We start from the raw sequence: 14463 nt of genomic DNA, 5'->3' as shown, positions 1-14463 counted from the left end.
ATATATATATATATATATATATATATATATATATATATATATATAACCATATACATATAATAATTATTGTTGTGATTTTGATATTGCTAGGATATTAGGGCAGAGTAACAACTAGGTACAATGTTTATCCTTAAATTTGGCCAGCATAACAACTAGATACTAGGTTGTTCTAGGGAATTGGTCATCATAATAACTAGGTATAATCTTCCAGTATAATTTTAGACATTATAACGACTAGGCATAATATCATTCGTAAAGCTTAGGCAGGGTAACTACCAGGCATAATATTATACTAAGGTTTCATGCATTTTAAAAACTATCGATATATTTCAAATAATAATATTTTTGCAAAATCATTGATATATGCCAGGAAGACATCCGTCGTGGTCTCAACTCCTCGGGAAAGACATCCTGAAACTCCTGTACAACCGGCACACTGCCCACATCCATCGTGGTCTCAACCCTCGTATCCGAGATATATGCCATAAATCCCGTACAACCTTGCTGCAGAAATCTCCTAGCTCTCGCAGCTGAAAAGAGGATTGGCCCCTGCGAGGACCTCCCACCATGAATAACCAGTTCTCCCCCACTTAGGGTTCGAACCCTCACCAACTGGCGCTCGCAATCGATCATGGCCCCGTTGGCCCCAAACCAGTCCATCCCGACAATCACCTTCAGCCCTCGCAACGGTATCAGGACTAGATCAACACGAAACCTCTCCCCAAGAACATTCAGGACACAGTTCCGATACACCCTCGCAACACTCACGGCGCAGTCATCCACAATCTCCACCTTAAGCGGGGAATCTAAGGTTCCTGGCGCATCCCGAAACTTCTTGCTAAGCGCAAGAGATACAAACGATCGGGTAGCACCATAATCGAACAAAACGTGAGCAGACATACCATTGACCAAAAAGGTCCCTATACATAAACACAATATATACATAAGCAATGCAATAAGTTTAGAGTAGGGAAATAAAATATGTACGAACCACAACGTCTGGCGCTGCCCGAGCATCCTCGGTGATCAACTGAAATGCGTGGCTCGTCACTGCTGGAGTATCCGCCTTAGCAAGGCGGCCATCGGTGATCATCATCGTGACGGGCGCAAGCGCCGCCACTGCTCTTCCCCCTCCTTGCAACCTCGGACAATCGGCCCGCTTGTGACCGGTCTGGTTGCAGTGAAAACAAATCAAGCCCTTCTTGGGGCAATCCCTGCTCAAGTGACCCTGTTGGCCACACGCATAACATCCTGAGCCCGCTATCCGACAAGTCCCACTGTGCGATTTACCGCACTTGGCACACTGTCCACGTCCCTGCTGGCCCTACTAGAAGAATCTAAGGTCTTAGGCTTTTTAGCCTGACCAACTGCTGTCTGTGCCTGCTCGGGTTTTCGCTTGGTGCGGAACTCCAACTCCATCTCCCGCCCACGGGCCTTCTCCACCATCTCGTTCAGGGTCTTGCACCCTGTAAATCTCACAAACTCACGGATATCATCCCTCAGCATGGAATGATACCTCATCCTCCTCATATCCCCATCCTCAGCATACTGCGGGATCAATAGTGCTCGTTCCCGAAACTTAGTGGTGATCTCCGCCACAATCTCGGTGGTCTACTGAAGCTCCTGAAACTCCCTCACTAACCGTTGCACCTCGATAGGTGGTGCAAACTCCAAATCAAACCGCCTAACAAACTCATCCCATGTCATCTCGGCCACACCAGGTGTCCCCACCTGACTAGTCACCTCTCCCCACCAGTCTCGGGCTCTATCTCTCAGTATACATGAAGCAAAACCCACCTTTGCCGCATCAGGGCAAGAACTCGTGCGCTGGGCGTTCTCTATGTCCGCCACCCAGCGTCTGCTAACAATGGGATCCCTGACCCCGAAAAACTTCGGCGCCCCGCACGCCTCTAACTCCCGGAACGAGGGAGTTACGGCCCCGACCTGGCCCGCATCAATCTCAGCTCTGAATGCCCTGAGCCTCTCCTCCATGATCTCCATCATACCCTCCTTGACCATCCCAAAGATAACTGGGGTAGCGTCAAGGATGCCCCTCGTAACCTCTGCTGCAATAAGCTCACACAGTCTCTCGTCAATGGGCTCGGTAGTGTCACCCGACCCAGATCCAGATCCTGATCCTGATCCCCCATCTTCATGTCGTGTCACCACCATACTGTACTGCAATACCATAAAACATAATGATCAGGATGTCCATAGAGGGGTTCCTCCCACACCGGTCCTCCTTAGAGCTTCCAGGTCTAGCATTGGTTCGGGTACAGGTCCTATGCTTTTAGTAGTACAGGCCCAATACTACCTTCCACACCTACTTGTACCTTCCCAAAGGCTCTACTTGATAACTCCAATTCGTCCCAATACAAATCATATCCCACAGACTACCGCATAGCTCGAACCCTAGGCTATCCTAAGATTTTCTCTACCCACATCAATCAGACCAATCATAACAGGTTGCCTTTATGCATGCAAATTATACACAGAAAAGGATCAAATAGACTTTCGAATAATAGATTCTACCCTAGGACCACAGCCATACAAGGAATAGGAAATAAGGCCAAATCAATCATTCTAAGGCTATAAGCTCCTAACTGTATATAATTTTAAAAGCATACACATAGCAAGATCCATGTGATTATCATAATTCAAATATCAGCATAACATGGATAACATATTGGGGAACTACTTATTTGGCTCGGCCGATCACGCGCATTGTACTCTCCTCTTTTCCATTCTTAAAAAGTTTTTAACTTTTATTTTTGAAAACAATTTTACCATTTCCTTAGTTTGAGTCCTGGCACACCCGAGAGTGTGCCCGAATCCCTCAAACCAAGTGTAACATCCCAAAATTTAAGACCAAAAATTTTGTTTTTAATTAAGTTACTTATAAAACAGTTTACTGAAAAACATCATCGATATCATACTAATCCATAAAAACCATAATCACATGTCTCAAAAATCGTATCATCAATAGTAATAATATTAGAGTACAATCCCATGGATCTCAAAATGCAGAAATCGTGTGTGTGCGATGCGCTGCTACCGTGCCGACTCATTCCCCTTCGACGAAGAGGTACCTGAAACTAAAACTGAAAACCGTAAGCACAAAGCTTAGTGAGTTCCCCCATCATACCACATACCACCTAATGCCTATTCATCGGTATCTTTCAACTGGTATCGGTCTGGCATAGCTGGGAGCTGGGCTCCCCTTCGGTATCTTTCAATCGGTAACCGGTAACTAACCTCCCCTTCGGTATCTTTCAACCAGTAACCGGGAGCTAACCTCCTATTCGGTATCTTTCAACCGGTAACCGGGAGCTAACCTCCCCTTCGGTATCTTTCAACCGGTAACCGGGAGCTATCCTCCCCTTCGGTATCTTTCAACCGGTAATCGGGGACTATTTCACTCCCTACCACTACCACATAATAACATATCATGATCATACTACTAGGCATGCACGGGTACTATCTACCCCTTCGGTGTCTTTCAACCGGTAACTAGGGATTATAACACCCCTACCACTACTAACTCATATACCATAGCATCCTTGCACATAAAGCATATCATATAGCAACATACCAGACAATTATCACAAAGACAATCATCTCTACTACAATCACTTACTAGTGGGCCAGCCTTGGTGCCTTAGACCTACTTCTACTGGAAGGTAACTCACCTCAATGTCGTGCAGTCTGAACTGTCCTCGATGCCGGGATCAACTCCTCTCAACTCCTGCACATAACAACCTTCCTTAATTTACCTTTACATACCCTTAACCCTTACAAGGTTTACTCATGTCAAAGCCAAAGTCAAAGTCAACCCCTTGGTCAAAGTCAACTCTGGGTCAAAGTCAACTCTGGGTCAAAGTCAACGTCTGGTTGACTCAACTCGCCGAGTTGACCCAACAACTCGCCGAGTCCCCAAATCCTCAAAACACTAAAACCTCGATCCTACTCGCCGAGTATTGCACGTACTCGCCGAGTTTTCCTTCATACAAAGTCGGGACCTTCTATAACTGACTCGCCGAGTTCATCCTTGAACTCGTCGAGTCCTTCTTCATGCAAGAAGACACATTTAGTCCTGGACTCGCCAAGCTCCTTATGAACTCGTCGAGTTCATCTTCATGCAGTTAGGACTTGTCTTGAACTCGCCGAGTTCTGTTCTTGAACTCGTCGAGTTCCATAATCTTCAGGTCCATATTCACATCCATCTTGTTGAGTCCTCTTCTAGACTCAACCAGTTCGATCAAAACAGAAAAGGTTGGGGAACCATACCCCGACTCGTCGAGTCTTATGGACGACTCGTCGAGTCCCCATAAAGTCCATGTCCATACAGTTGATTTCAGTCGAGTTTAATACATCCAAAACATAGATCTAACCTCCTAGGGTCCATAATACACGTAAAGTCACAAACTTGACGTTCATGCATGGGGTATTTGGCTCAAATGGCCCTAAAATGGAGTCTACAAGATGCATGGGGCTCTTATGGCAGTAAAGTTGGCATCTTTATGCCATGGGAACCCTCAATAGTTCCAGATCTGAAGTCATACCCCTTAGAACCACAAAATCCCGAATATGGCTCTACTAAAGCTTAGAAAAGGTAGAAATGAACCCCAACTAGAGATCTAAGAGATATATGGTCAAGGTTGAACCTTTTTACCTTGAATGAACTGGAAATGAAGAAAAACCTCTGGATCTACTTGTTTCTTCTAGAACCCCAAGCTTCTACTTCCTTCTTCAAGCTTAAAACAACCAAAAACACACAAAAATGGCTCAAGAACACTCCAAGTGTTTTAGGGTTTCGAGTTAGGGCTTTTCTGGACTGGGAGAGGCGATGGAGGATGGGTTGGTACAAGATAAGGCATTTAAATAGGGTGCAAACCCTAAATATTAGGGTTTCACCCAGACAGACCTACTCGTCGAGTCAGGCTCCTGACTCGTCGAGTGGGTTACCTAAAACCCGCGTCCAAAGTCTAGTCTACTCGACGAGTTGGGCCTCCAACTCGCCGAGTCCCAGTGTAAAATATGCAATTATTTAAATTTAAAATATATACCGGAAACCGGGCGTTACAAATCCCCCCCACATATTTTAGACTTCGTCCTCGAAGTCTGCTGCTGCATCTGGAAAAAGCTCGGGGTAGTGCTCCCTCATCTCGTCCTCCGGCTCCCAAGTCCACTCTGAGCCCTTACGGTGCTGCCATTGCACCTTCACCAGCTCGACCCTCTTGTTCCTCAGATCCTTCGACTTCATGTCGAGGATAGCTACTGGTCGCTTAATGTAGTTCAGGCTGTCATCCACCTGAATATCCTCCAGAGGCACCACTGCAGAGTCGTCTACCAGGCACTTCCGTAGCTGGGAGACGTGAAAGGTACTATGAATCTGGCTAAGCTCGTCTGGCAGGTCAATCCTATACGCCACCTTGGCCACCCGGGCTACAACCCTGAAAGGGTCGATGTACCTGGGGCCCAACTTGCCCCGCTTCCTGAACCTGATGACACCTTTCCAAGGTGACACCTTCAGGAGGACCCTATCCCTGATCTGGAATTCCATATCCGAACGACGCTTGTCGGCATAACTTTTCTGCCGACTCTGAGCAGTCTGAAGCCTGCTCCGGACCTGCTGGATCCTCTCCTTCGTCTTGAGTACCACTTCGGTACTCCCCATGACTCTCTGCCCAACCTCACCCCAGCAAATCGGGGTCCTGCACTTCCTTCTGTATAACATCTCGAAGGGAGGACGGTCGATACTCGCATGGTAGTTATTATTGTAGGAAAACTATGCCAAGGGAAGGTAGGTATCCCAGCTACCACCAAAGTCTAAAACGCATGCCCGCAGCATATCCTCCAAAGTCTGGATGGTTCGCTCACTCTAACCATCCGTCTGTGGGTGAAAAGCGGTGCTAAAGTGCAGACGAGTACCCAACTCATCATGGAATTTCTTCCAGAATCTGGAAGTGAACCGCACATCTCTGTCAGAAATCACGGAGAATGGCACTCTGTGTCGAGCTACAACCTCTCGGATGTAGATATCGGCCAGCTTCTCGGCCGAGATGCTCTCCTGGATCGGTATGAAATGAGCACTCTTGGTCAACCGATCCACGATGACCCAAATCGAATCCACCCCTCGTGCGGTCCTGGGAAGCTTTGTGATGAAATCCATAGTAATATCTTCCCATTTCCACATAGGGATATCCAACGACTGCGACTTTCCATGAGGCCTCTGGTGCTCGGCCTTGACCTTCCTGCAGGTCAGGCATCTCTCGACGTACCAGTCTACATCTCGCTTCATGCAGGGCCACTAGTAATCAGGACGAAGATCTTTGTACATCTTCGTCGCCCCGGGATGAATCGAGAATCGGGATTTTTGCGCCTCCTCCATCAAAATCTGGCGCACCCCTCCATGATATGGAACTCACACTCTACGGTGTAGTGTCAACAACCCACGACTATTGTAGTCAAAGTAGGAGGCATGTCCTACAATACGCTCGCTCTCCCGATGTTCCTCCTTCATAGCCTCCTGTTGGGCCTCTCGGATCTGCTTTAGAAGCGGAGTCACCACTGTCATCCGCAAGCAAACGTCTCTGATCAGGTTTGGCTTGCGGCTAAGAGCGTCGGCCACAGCATTGGCCTTCCCCGGGTGGTAGAGGATCTCACAATCATAATCCTTCACCACATCTAGCCACCGACGCTGCCTCATGTTCAGGTTCGGCTGATCCATGAGGTACCTCAGACTCTTGTGATCCGTGTAAATGGTACAACGGACCCCATAGAAGTAATGTCGCCATATATTGAGGGCGAAGATGACCGCCCCCAACTCCAAATCATGCGTCGGGTAGTTCGCCTCGTGAGGCTTCAGCTGCCTCGAGGCGTAGACGATAACATGCCCGGTCTGCATCAATACTACGCCCAAACCCGAAATGGACGCATCACAGTAGACTAAAAAATCCTCCACGCCCTTTGGCAGGGATAAAATCGATGCCTCACATAATATCTGCCCCAATGCCTCATGCGCTGCCTGCTGAGTCAAGGGTACAGCTATCTTCGTCAGCCGAGTCAAGGGTACGGCTATCTTGGAGAAATCTTGAATGAATCTCCGGTAATAGCCCATCAATCCCAGGAAACTTCGAATCTCGGATGGAGACTTCGGAACCTCCCATCTCATCACGGCCTCTACCTTGGCTGGGTCGACCAAAATACCATTCTAGTTGACAAGGTGCCCAAGAAACTGCACCTCGCGCAACCAGAACTCACACTTGGAGAACTTAGCATACAAGCTCTCCCTCCTCATGGTATCCAACACCTCCCACAAGTGCTCCTCATGCTGCTCCTGCGTCTTGGAGTAAACCAAGATGTCATCGATGAAAACTATCACAAACCGATCCAGCATCGGTCTGCATACGCGGTTCATGACGTCCATGAACGCGGCAGGAGCATTGGTGAGCCCGAAGGGCATCACCACGAACTCGTAGTGGCCATAGCGAGTCCTAAACGTTGTCTTCTGCACGTCCTCGACTCTGACCCTCATTTGATGGTAGCCTGAACGCAAATCTATATTGGAAAACCAAGATGCCCCCTGAAGCTGGTCGAAAAGATCATCGATCCTCGGGAGTGGGTAACCGTTCTTCATTGTTACCTTATTCAGCTCCCGGTAGTCTATACACATCCGATGCGACCCGTCCTTCTTCCTCACAAACAGAATTGGGGCTCCCCAGGGTGAACTGCTCGGTCTGATGAATCCCTTGTCTAACAGCTCCTGCAGCTATGTAGACAACTCCTGCATCTCAGTAGGAGCCAACCGATACGGTGCCTTGGCTATCGGAGCCGCACCTGGGACTAGGTCGATCCTAAACTCCACCTGCCGCTCCGGAGGTATCCCAGGAAAATCCTCTGGAAACACATTCGGGTACTCTCGCACCACTGGCACATCGCTCACAGTCGCCTTTCCCTCCTCTCGGGTATCCATGACGTAGGTGACATATCCGGCGCAACCCTGCTGAAGGTAGCGTCTAGCCCTCACTGCTGAGCATAAAGTTGGTCTGCGTTGTGGCCTCTCGCCTTGAATCACCAGCTCTCCCCCACTTGGGGTCCTGACACGTACCAACTGTTGCGCGCAGTCAATCACAGCCCCATTAGGGCTCAACCAGTCCATACCGATGATGACCTTGTTCCCACGCAATGGTATGGGGACCAAGTCTACCAGGTAGCGCTCCTTGAACAGCCTCAAAACACAATCTCTGAAAACCTCTGATGCTCGAACTGATCAGTCGTCAGCAATCTCGACCTCTAGAGGGCAATCCAACATGCCCGAAGACTCAGGGAACCTCTTGCTAAGTGCAAGAGAGACAAATGATCGGGTAGCACCCGAATCGAACAACACTTGAACTGGAATACCGTTCACATGGAACGATCCTAAACAAAACACATAACATGGAACATATACATCATAAACAACATATAATAAAAGCTAGGGAGAAGAAATCATACCCGTCACCACATCGGGTGCGGCGCGTGCCTCCTCGGTAGTCAACTGGAAGGCTCGGCTCCTCACCACTGGAGCCTCTGACTTGCCCTGCCGGCCATCAGTAATCCGCAGGGTCGCTAGAGCTGGCGCCGCCACTGGCGCTGCTTCTGATTGCAATGAAAGCAAATCAGTTATGATGTATGGATGGTGGGGGTAGGGACAGTACAATCCCTACCAAAGTGCCCAGTCTTGTTGCACTTATAGCAGCCTCATCCCGACCCAGTGCGGCAAACTCCCTCATGTGACCTGTCGCATTTCCCACAGCGGCCCCAGCCTTGCTGGCCCTTCGACCTAGAGTCGAATCCCTTGGGTTTCTTCCCAAAAACCCCTGTCACCTGCCCCTCCTCCTCTTTCCTCTTCCTGATGTGCTCCAAGTCAATCTCCCTCTCCCCCGCCCAAGCAATCATGGAATCCAGGGTCGGGCATGCCGAGTAGCTAACATGCTCCCGAATGTCAGCTCTCAACATGTCATGATAGTGGGTCTTCCGCATCTCCTCATCCCCCGCATAATGAGGCACCAACAAGGCCCTCTCTCGGAACTTGGCGGTAATCTCCGCCACTGTCTCTGTAGTCTGTCTCATGTCGAGAAACTCCCTGGCCAGCTGCTAAAGCTCCACAACCAGCGCAAACTCAGCCCTAAACCTGGTCACAAAGTCTGACCAGGTCATAGCCTCAATGGCTGAGGCTCCCAGAGAGTCACCACCGACTCCCACCAATCTCTAGCCTTGTCCCTCAAACAACCTGCAGCATATCGAACCTTCGACCCCTCAGGGCAGAAGCTCGTCAACTGTGCAGACTCGATGTCTGCAATCCATCTCCTGGCCAAGATGGGATCCTTCGTCCCATGGAAATCTGGCGCACCACTCCCCCTGAAGTCCTTAAAGAACAGTGTGCACGACCCTGACTGGCTAGACGCCCAGTCACTCCTAAACGTCCTGAGGCAATCCTCCATCAGCTCGATAATCCCTTCCTTGATCGACCCGAAAATCACTAGGGTCGCCTCAAGGATGCCTCTCGTAATCTCTGACGCGATGAACTCGCGTAATCTGTCATCAACCTGCTCGGATCCCGCACCCGAACCCGAAAGGGCTGATGTACCTGGGGCCCAACTTGCCCCGCTTCCTGAACCGGGTGACACCTTTCCAAGGTGACACCTTCAGGAGGACCCTATCCTCGACCTGTAATTCCAGATCCTAACGACGCTTGTCGGCATAACTTTTCTGCCGACTCTGAGCAGTCTGAAGCCTTGCCCTTGCCCTTGGGTTCAGATGTATCATCAAGCCTTGCCCTTGCCCTTGGGCTCAGATGTACCTGAAACAAATCCACAAACTGTAAGCAAATGCTTAGTGAGTCCCCCAGAGCATACCCCACACACAATCCACATAACACATATCATATTAGCTATAAAAGCTACATATATCACATAAGCCATGCATACAAACATATAAGGATGATGTGGGCTCCTCCCAAGGTCTTACTCCAGGATGCCATGGGCTCCCCCACATGGCCTTACATCCTAGTGTCATGGGCTCCTTCCATGGTCTTTACTTGAAAAGCCATGGGCTCCCCCCACATGGTCTTACATCCAAGTGTCATGGGCTCCTCCCATGGTCTTCCCTGCAAGTATCACATATATAGCTAGCATAACACAAAGCATAACTAACTATCATACCACATATCTCTACGACAAGGAGTGTACCACATATCACAAAATGGGCCAGCCTTGGTGCCTTAGACCCATTGGTATGGTGAGGAAACTCACCTCTCGAATGCTGAACTGACAAGCTAAGATCAGATAAATCCCACGCACTACTCCAACTCAACTGCCTATAATCATCATGTGATTAACTTGTCACAATCCCGAAATACCATAAATACCCTCAAAGTCAACCCTGGTCAAAGTCAAAGTCAACGGTCAAGGTCAACAGTCCTTGTTGACCTTAACTCGTCGAGTGCATCCAACAACTCGTCGAGTTCCTCCCGAGTCAATTCCACTGAATCCTGAGTCAACTCGTCGAGTCACCTAAGTGACTCGTCGAGTTCATCCAATGTCCAAAAAACCAAAGGTTCATTCAGACCAACACTCTAATCCTTCACTACGCTCATTCAGAAACTCAAAAACGGGTAAACCCTACCCCGACTCGTCGAGTCGACCAATGGACTCGACGAGTTCCTTCATTCCTTTTGTGTTCAATCCTTTCTAGTGGGATCTAAGGTCCCAAACTTCAGATCCAACCTCCCCTAGTGCAGATACCACGTAAATTTGCAAACTTTACGTGCATGCAAGGCCTCCCAAGGCTATAACATCAAAACTAAGCTTCATATAAGGTTTTAGTGCATGGAAAGGGCCTAAGCTGGATAAAGTGAGCAACTTTATGTCATGGAGGACCTAGAGATGTCCATATCTAGAACCATATCCTTTTGATAAGTCCAAATCTGAGTATGACCCCATTTTGCACCAAAAGTGACCATATTCTTCCATAAAATGAGATCTAAGCAAATAGAGATCAAGTTAGCAACTTTTTACCTCTAAATGGATGCTAACAACAAGTGGATGCCGGATCCAAAGCCTTCTCCTCTCTTCAATCTCCTCAACCTTCAAGTTTCCTTCTCAAAAGCACAAGTTCCACTCTCCAAGGCTCACACACACTCAAGGAAGCACCAAAATGTGGCTAGGGTTTCTTTCTGGACTGTAAGAACGATAAAGGGGGCTACAAATGAGCCGTCGGTTCTTTAAATAGGGTAAAAACCCCTAAAAATTAGGGTTTTCCTCTACAACACCTACTCGTCGAGTCGGGGCCTTTCGACTCGTCGAGTAGGTTCTAAGTCCTGCGTCCACATAAATGATCTCTACTTGACGAGTTAGAGCTCCCCAACTCACTGATTCCATGCACAAAACCCTAAAAAATAGATAACTTAATTAATACCTGGAACAGGTGTTACACTTTAGGTTGTTTTGGCTAATTCCTACTTTTGTTTTTAGCTCGTATTTTATGTTTTTCCAAAAATTATTCTTCGTACGTACTCCGTTTTGGGCCTTCTTTGACTCAAAGTTCTTATCTCGAGGAGCATTACGACTTTCCTTTTTAATGACCTTAGCCAAAACTCAGCCAATCTTTTAGTACTATTTTGACATTGTAAAATTTATTTACGTGGCTGATTTTACTTTCTACTAATTAATCATAAGTCTTGCATTCGAAGTCATATTTTTACGAAGTTTATATCCTTGAAATCACATCGTTGTGTACTTTTCTAATATGTTACCCTTTATCTTTTTGGCGTATTTAATTATGTGGTTTATGTATATCTTAGACTTTTTTCTCTTATACATGGGGGTTATAAGCCTTGTGTTTAGATAATTATCATATTTTTCGTCTTTTACAATTGTTGGCTGGTGACAATCGTTGCAACTATCACACAGGTCCAAGTTCAGGTCCATGTCCAGTTCCCAGTCCAATCCAGTCTGAAGGTCCAAATGTTCACCCCTACTTCCAACTAAAGAGAACATAGAACATGGGGGCAAAAGCTTTCTTTCTGGAGTGACACATGTCCTCATACATTTTCGAAGAGAAAATGATTGAGAATTAAATTCTAAATCATTTGAATTGAATTCAAAACATTCTTTTTTCTCCTTTGAGAAATAAATTTTGATTTAAAACAGTTTTAATTCATAAAAACTGTATTTATTTCCAATGAAAAAATGAATTTTGGACCCAGAGAAGTAGAAAAAGGGATACTCTCCGCATCAAATAGCATTGACCTTTGGGAAAGAAAAATATCTTGAAGACACAGACTATAGGGTGCGGGTAAAGCAACTGAGAAAAAAAGTTAGTGAAGTATTAGAGAGATAAACCGTAAAATTATCATTGGAGCGCTAAAGACATGTGCAACCTTCATGGAGTAGAAGCTGTCCGAAAAAATACAATTGCTACAGGGATTGTGATGAATCAACTTCGTTTTGAGTTAGACTGAATCATTAGGGAGAACATGGAATATTACTTAAGAGGTACTTTGCTAGACAAAGCTAATGCATACTCTATATTGGAAAGATTAAGATAATTCTAATATACGAAGGCACCATAACTTGGCAAAAAATGTTGATGTAGCTCTATGGGTCATGTTATGTTGATGCTTTAGGGGAGTAGAATCGGTACGAGCAGAAAGATTGACCTTTTAAAGCTCTTTCTTTTGGAGCTCTTAATCGGTCGTGATGGTTTAAGTTGGGTTTCGAGTACGGTTTCGGGTACGGTCGCGTCATCGTCAACTGATTAAGGTTGGGATGCATGAAATTGGTTTTGTAAAGTTGGCATGGAATAGTACAAAGGGTTTGTAGGAAAATGTGGATGTTGGCATCCCCAGGAAATTTTAATTGTGTGAAAAAATGGGATCAAATTGTGAATAGTATGGTGGTTGTGAAGATTCGAGACAGAAAACATTTTCGACAGGTGTTGTGCTTGAACTTGTAAGTTGAGTTTTGTTACAATCGGATGTAGAGGTGGTGTAATTTGACGAATTATGTGGATCCATTGTAGGTGAAAATAAGAAAGAAATATATAATGATTATGTAAAAATAATGGAGGTTTAATAAGTATTTTTGTATTTGTAGGTGGCATAAAAATTAATGAAATAACTGTCTGCAATGAGTCGTGAGCTTAGTGGGTCTACAATTTGCATGGCTGCCTTAGATGATGTGGTGTTCCCAGTAGGCCCAAACGCTACATCAACATGCCACAACCAGCATGGTGACATAACGTATAGTCTAAGATCGCCTGGTATGGGTATCACAAAGCCTTTTGTGGTCCAGGTGGTCACGGTCGTTGTTCGTACACACCATCCCGGTCCTCTCGTGGTGCTGATCTGGAACCACGAGCGTGGTCTCTCGTGTTGGCCACCACAATCCACAACAACCTCTTTCTTCTCTCTTCCTCTCTTCTTCTCTCTTGCAGCTTAAACCCACCACGACCAAATTCCCTCGTTGTGAGTATACCGAGAATGAAAGGAGGGTGAAAGAAGAAGATGATGAGGTGTATACACACCACGAGCCTTCCGGTGGTGTGTATACAGGAAGGCCTAATAGATAATGGCCAATATGATTTTTGCATTTTTATTTATATTAAAATTATATTTTTAATTATTAAATAATCAGATTGTTTTTGTAAATCATATTTGGATTCCAAAATTGTAAGTTTCATGGAAAGTGAGTTTTCTGGAAATAATTGTTGTCAACTTCGAAGTTGCATGACACTTTGCAACGTATTAAAATTTTAAAACCGATTCAAACAAAAAGTACTATCATAATCGATAATATATATATATATATATATATATATATATATATATATATATATATATATATATATATATATATATATAAAAGGTGAGTTCAACATAGAACCAAAATAACTCATAAAACCATATAATCAATTTTCAACCATTATATCAATTTAAATGATTAGGGGTATGATGGTAAAATAACCTATTATTATAATAAGGCATTTTCAATTCTAAACCCATTAAAAGGTTTTACTTTTGCCATGCCAAATTTTTATCAAATTATTTTAAAATAATAATTTATCTTTTTAAATCGTAAACATTTTCCGAATGCATTTTTTTGGAATACTTTAAATTACTCTTACCTATATAAAACGTGTTATAAAATGCATTTTCAAATTCATCATTTTTAAGTTTATGTATATAATTATAAAACAAAAGATGGTAGAAATTATCATATAGTTATAAAAGTAATAACAATATATTATATGTTTCCTTTGTTTTTTTAATATTCAATAATAATGTTTTTTACTAATGTTTTTACTTTGTATGTTCAAAGTCGTATGAAAAGAACTCAGGACAATAAAAACTTTTCAATAAATTATTCAATTAATAAAAGGCTTTGTAAATAAAAAGATATCATATTAGAGGTGTTTTAA

The sequence above is a fragment of the Lactuca virosa genome, chromosome 6, assembly GCF_052849685.1.
Source record: "Lactuca virosa cultivar CGN04683 chromosome 6, Lactuca_virosa_CGN04683_v6, whole genome shotgun sequence".
NCBI lineage: Eukaryota > Viridiplantae > Streptophyta > Magnoliopsida > Asterales > Asteraceae > Lactuca > Lactuca virosa.
The sequence above is the reverse complement of the archived record's forward strand: the minus strand, read 5'-3'. Positions refer to the sequence as shown.